This window comes from Mandrillus leucophaeus, unplaced genomic scaffold (assembly GCF_000951045.1).
Source record: "Mandrillus leucophaeus isolate KB7577 unplaced genomic scaffold, Mleu.le_1.0 Scaffold20, whole genome shotgun sequence".
Classification (NCBI taxonomy): domain Eukaryota; kingdom Metazoa; phylum Chordata; class Mammalia; order Primates; family Cercopithecidae; genus Mandrillus; species Mandrillus leucophaeus.
Window position 1 is genome coordinate 3,941,255 of NW_012102032.1, and position 6,000 is coordinate 3,947,254.

Consider the following 6,000-nt stretch of genomic DNA (forward strand, 5'->3'; position numbering starts at 1 on the left):
GTGTATGTACCCTAGGTTGGAGCCAGGGTAGGGTGTATGTAACCCAGGTTGGAGCTGGATGGGTTGTATGTACCACAGCTTGGAGCCAGGGTAGGGTGCATGTACCCCAGGTTGGGGTTGGGGTGGGGTGTATGTAACCCAGGTTGGAGCCAGGGTGGGGTGCATGTATCCTGGTTGCTGTACTTCCAGGGTCCCCAGCACTCAGAGTGAGCTCTGCTCTCCCTGCAGAGGTTCTTCAGCAATAGTGAGCAGTGCAAAGGTTTCTCCACGGCCATGGGCTGCTGTGGGTTATTGGGACAAGCCTGAGACAGAACCCTGGGCTCTAAGCCCAGCCCTGCCATGCTGGCTGAGCGCTTTATAATTTGGGCCTATTGATTGCTCAGGGTGGTGATGAGAGGCTGCTGCCTGGCTGTCCTGGACTCTGACTCTGGATGTCCCCTTAGTCTACTTTCTGCCACGTTTCCCCCACAGGACCCTGCCCCTAGGCTCCAGTCATCCTAACCTTCCACATACAACCCCCACCTTTTCTCTCCTTCCAAGCAGCTCCTAATTCTGCTGGAAGCTTCCTCTTCCTCGCAGGTCCCTCTGGGAAGCCATTTCTGAATCACCCCACAAGCTGGGCTAGGTGCCTAAGCCACAGTACTTAGCAGGCAGGAGCTCCTTGAGAGCAGTACAGGGAGGTGGCTACAAACTGACCTGGGTCCCCATTCCAGCACCGTCATCCACTTGGGCAGGCTCCTCAACCTCTGAGCCCACCTCCTCACAGTCAAATCCATTGCACCCACTGCCTCCACCCTTCAAGCCAATGGCAATCACTGCCCTTGACAGACAGCCTCAAGGGACCTCAATAAAGGAAGCAACAATAGGGCAGAACAACAAGGTATGTTCAACAACACTTTTGAGCGCCTGCTATGTGTCAGGCATGGTACCTCCGAGGTAGACTAGGAAAACCTCCATTTGACTGTGAGGAGGTGGGCTCAGAGGTTGAGGAGCCTGCCCAAGTAGATGATGGTGCTGGAATGGGGACCCAGGTCAGTTTGTAGCCTGCTACAGTTTGAGGTGATGTAGAGAACAAAGAGCCTTAGGGTGGGCACCAGGTGGGTCCTGAGGCCATCTCCAGTGCAAGGCTGGCCAGGTGGTTGGTTAGAGCGGGTGCTGTCCAAGAGAGGTGAGGATGGACAACCCACTGAACATGGAGGCCACCTGCTGGAGACATCACTTGGGACACCTCTCAGAGCTGGGCGTGTGGGAAGCCTGGCTCCCTTCAAGGTCTATGGGAGCTCTTCCCTCAATAAGTGGAGTCCAGAACCCGCTGCTGGGCCTAGGCCAGGCTGCGACCTGGTTGGACCTCAGAGGCTGGGGAGTTGTGTGGGAGAGCTCTTCCCCAGAAAGGGAAATGGGCAAAAGAAACGTCCAAGACTGAGCCACGCAGGAGGAAAGGTTTCTAATGAGACCCATCAGAAAGACCGCTCTTGAGGTGATAGGAGAAGACAAGGCTGCTTGGAGACTGGGAATGAAGAGGACAGAGAAAGTAGAGGTGTTTTTGGCAACAGGGCCCTGACCAGCCAGCCCTCTAGTTGCTGCTGTCCTTCCTTCCCTGGTGGCTGTGGGAGTATGAGACCTTGGGAGATTTGGCACCACTGGCCCCGTAAACATCCAGTCTGCTCTGCTGTAGTTGCTCCGAAGGAAAGGGAACCCGCAGGGATTTGCACAGTCTGGCACCTGCCACTTTCCTCTCCAGTGTCCCATCCCCTCACCCTCTATTCCTCTGGCCTCTGAACCCACTGGCTTTTGGTCCCCAAAACAGGCTTATTTCCTTTCTGCTTTGGGTTATAACCATGAAACCTCCGTCTGTTTGCCTGACCAACTCCCATTCATCCTCTGGGTCTCATCCACAGGGAGCTTTTCTGTCCCACCTCCATAGTCTGGTCCTTCCCATTCCTTACTTTTGTAGCTCCTTTCCTAGACAGTAACATCCTTAAACACATATCTCTGGGGTTGGATTTGACTGAGCTCCAGTCCCTGCAGGTCTGTGAGTGTCACAGAAAAAAGGTGTGTGCCTGTTTTGATGCTCACTGTAACCTCATTACCTAACACAGTGCCTGACAGAGGCTGAATATTTATTTATGGAATGAATACATTTGCTGTCACCTTGCCTGTCATGGCTCTTGAGTCAGGGAATAGATTGTACCTGTACATCCATCAGGATCCAGTGCCTTTTGTCAGGGGCATTCTTCTTCCGGGGCCAGGCCAGCCCTGGGTCAGTGGATGCTGTGGCAGGCCTGGCCCTGCCTGGTCGATATCCACACCCTAAACCATGAGGGAGCTTTCCTTCCTGGGCATCTTTCAGCTGCAATACCCAAGATCCTCCACACCTGCCTGAGCTCAAAACCTCAAGCTTCTGCTTTCACAGGAACCGTCCATGGTGGAGCTGCTGGCCACAGGCCTGATTAGATCTCTTTATCTGCTCAGCTCCAACGGCCCCCACGGAGACAGCAGGGATTGGCCAGAGTGCAGGGCCTGAGGGGCCTGCTTCTGCTCCCAGGGCTTCCTGAGAATGAGGTCCTTGGCCCTATTTTCATGAGAACATTGAGGGTGTGCAGGGAGAAGGGTTCTGGATCAAACTGCGGTGGCCCCACACTGTACCAGAGGCAGAGGCAGGCCAGGAGTTCGTGCACATGTGTGCATGTGTATGTGTACACATGTGTACATGTGTGGTCCAGAGCTGGGGACTCTCCCGACCAAGGAAGCTCTCAGTCCTCTGCCTTTAGCAAGGCTGGAGAAAACTCAGTTGGGGGACTTGGAGAACTGGCCTGGGAGTCTGGCACCACTTCTGACTGTGTGACATTGAACAAGGGTTTGGCCTCTCTGATCTGCTAGTAAAGTAACTAAAAGCCAAGAAGAAGATTGCAGGGGCAGGAGGGCTCTCTGGTGAGCACTTAGGAGGTGCACAGGTCCATGCTAGAGGGCCAGCTGAGGGCAAGCGCCTGTCCCCTCTCTCCTCCCTCCTGCCTTGGCCTGATGTGAGAGTTTGTACCTCACCTCCTCCATCAGACTAGGAGCTCCCAAGGGCAGGGCCTGGGGCATGGAAGGGCCTGGGGCATGGAAGAGAGTTTGTGGGCTTGCAGAAGAGACAGACCTTGCTTTAGATCAATGAAGTAATGAGTGGGAAGGCTCAGTGGGGCATGTGACCCATGGGGCACTGCCAGTGTGACTGGAGCCCTGGTAGTGCTGGACTCTAGCAGGAGGGGGCACGGCTAACCGGGGCGATTCCTTGCCCCTTGCCCCTTGCCCCTTGCCGTATTCCAGCCTGGTGCCCTGTGCTTTACTGCTGTTACCTAAGTCCTTGTAACAACCCTCTGAGGCGGGAGCTGCCGACTGGGACTTGTTGGATGATTGAGGCAGAGAGAAAAGAATGTGCCATGATCTTGGAGCCAGGAAGTGGATCGCAACCTGGGACTAATTCTAAACCAAGCTCCCAGATGCGACCCAATGGAGGGAAGCCACCTCCCAGAGGTTGGGAGGATGCCTCAGGCCTGAGCAGGCCAAGGCAGGCCTGGTGTCCCCTGCGTGGATACTGTTCTTGAGTGGAGTCTTACAGGTGGTGTTGGCTGCACCAATTGTACTGACTCTGCAGCTAGCCAAGAGGGGCTTCCTGGGACCCCCTCCTGGGTGAGGCACGTGGGCTGGTTGCTCCTATCCTGAGGAGGATAGAAGCTACTCAGGAGCGGGGGAAGCAGGGAAGGGGAAGGAACACAAAAAACGCAGGGGCTGGCAGATGCCTGGGAGGGAAGGCTGTACCCCCATCCCAACCTCTCTTGACTGGCACACTTTTGTTTTTTTAATTTTTTTTTTTTTTTTGGAGAAGGAGTCTCATTCTGTCACCCAGGCTGGAATGCAGTGGCAAGATCTCAGCTCACTGCAACCTCTGCCTCCCAGGTTCAAGCCATTCTCCTGCCTCAGCCTCCCAAGTAGCTGGGATTACAGGCGTGCACCACCACGCCTGGCTAATTTGTGTATTTTTAGTAGAGATAGGGTTTCACCATGTTGGCCAGGCGGGTCTCAAACTCTGGCCTCAAGTGATCTGCCCTCCTCAGCCTCCCAAAGTGCTGGGATTGTAGGCATGAGCCACAGGGCCTGGCCTGACACACTTTAAATACAAACCCAACACAGTCTCTCCACGAGAACAGGCCCATGCTGCTGCATTTTTGCCTCTTAGCATCTCAATACACCTAGAAAGAATGAAGGCCTGAAGGTTATAGGGATCTAGACACCCTGTTGAATGAAATAGTCTCTTGCCTGGGCACTCAGAAGGCTCAAAAATGCAAAACAGCAATTTAAAAAAGTATGCAGTGCCCTACCCCCAAGTCCCCAGCCACAGCTTCCTCAGTGTCTCTCTGACAGTGGTGGTGAGATGGGGGCAGTGATATTGGCAGTCCCAACCCCTCGGCAGCTCTGGAGATGGTTGCAGCCAGTGCCCAATGTCAAGGGCAGGAATCCCACTAGCTGGGGGCTCTTTGTGCTAGGGAGGGCTGCTCTCTCTCTCCACTCCTCCTGTTCTGCCCCCTACGGTGTCATCTTCTGGTAGGTGTCATGGGAAAGGGAGAGGCTCCTCTCGCCCCTCTTCACTGTCCCTGGAGAGTGCGTCAGCCAGCCATGAATGTGCCACTTGGTGCTGCCTGTAGTCCGCAGAGCAGGCTCTCCTGGGTCTGCCACCCATGCTGGGCTCTGGGCAAGAGCTGTCCTTACTTTTCTTTGTGTCTCTCTGAGCAGTGGTGATGGTTCTGAATGAAATCAGACCTCATGGACTTGAATTTAAGATGGGGCATGGAATTATTTCAGAAGAGATGGAGCCCAGAGCTTCCCCAATGTTCCTCCCTGATGCTACCCAGTTCCTCAAAGCTTGTTGGGTTGGTGGGTACACTCCAGATCTGGAAGATCAGAGAAATTTGACCTCAAAGACTAACGCAGGGTTCACAATATTATATGTTTGTTTACTCTTTCAACAGATATTTATGGAAAGCCTCCATATGCCACAGCCCATGCTGGGTACTAGGTACATGGTGGTGAGCAACGACAGGCACCTGATGGAGAAGGACATGAAACAAACACTTTCCTGCAGGTCTTAGGTAAACCCTCATATAAATGCAAGAGAGTATCCCTACACCCTCCCGTGTTAGGAGACTTTCCCAGGGTAACATAGCCAGCTAGTGCAGAAACTTGTACTTGAATCAGGTCTCCTTCTCCAAGTCAGATTCTTACCCTGCTTCATTAGGCTTGACCTCTATAACCCATTCTCTGCCTAGCAGCCAACATGACCTTTGTAAAGCATAAATTAGATTATGCCACCACTCACCACCCCAAACCCTTCAATGACTTTCCATTGCACATAGAACAAAATTCAAGTTTTAAAAAATGACCTGGCTCCTGTCTTCATTTGTGGTAATTTAAAAAATATGTCCACAAATTCTTTGACATGCCTCACTTAAAGTGTGAGGTCTGACTCCTCTTTCTTGAATGTGGGCTGGAGTTGATAACACACTTCTTTCTAACAGAATGTAGTAGAAGTGAGGCTATGTAACTTTTGTGGCTGAGTGGTGGAAAGGATACTGTTGCCACCTGGCTCCTATCTCAGGATACTTGTGCTTGGAATGTGGCTACCATGCAGTGTGGAATCCCAAGCCACATGGAGAGATCAGTTAACAGTCCCATCTAGCACCCAGCCGACATCAACATCAACAGTCAGATTGAATGACCACATGAAACTGCAAATGATTTTATCCCTGGCCTTTGAATCTTCTGGCTGGGGCCCAGGAAAGACATCATGAACCAGAAATAAGCTGTCTGCTGTGCCATTGGAGTTACAGGTCCATGGCATCCATGAACCATGGTAAATGATTACTTTCTTTTAAGCTTCTAGGTTTTGGATTGATTTTTTTCTGCAGTGGCAGATAAATAATGCAATATTAGACTTCACCTCCTCCCAAGATCCTCTTTGCT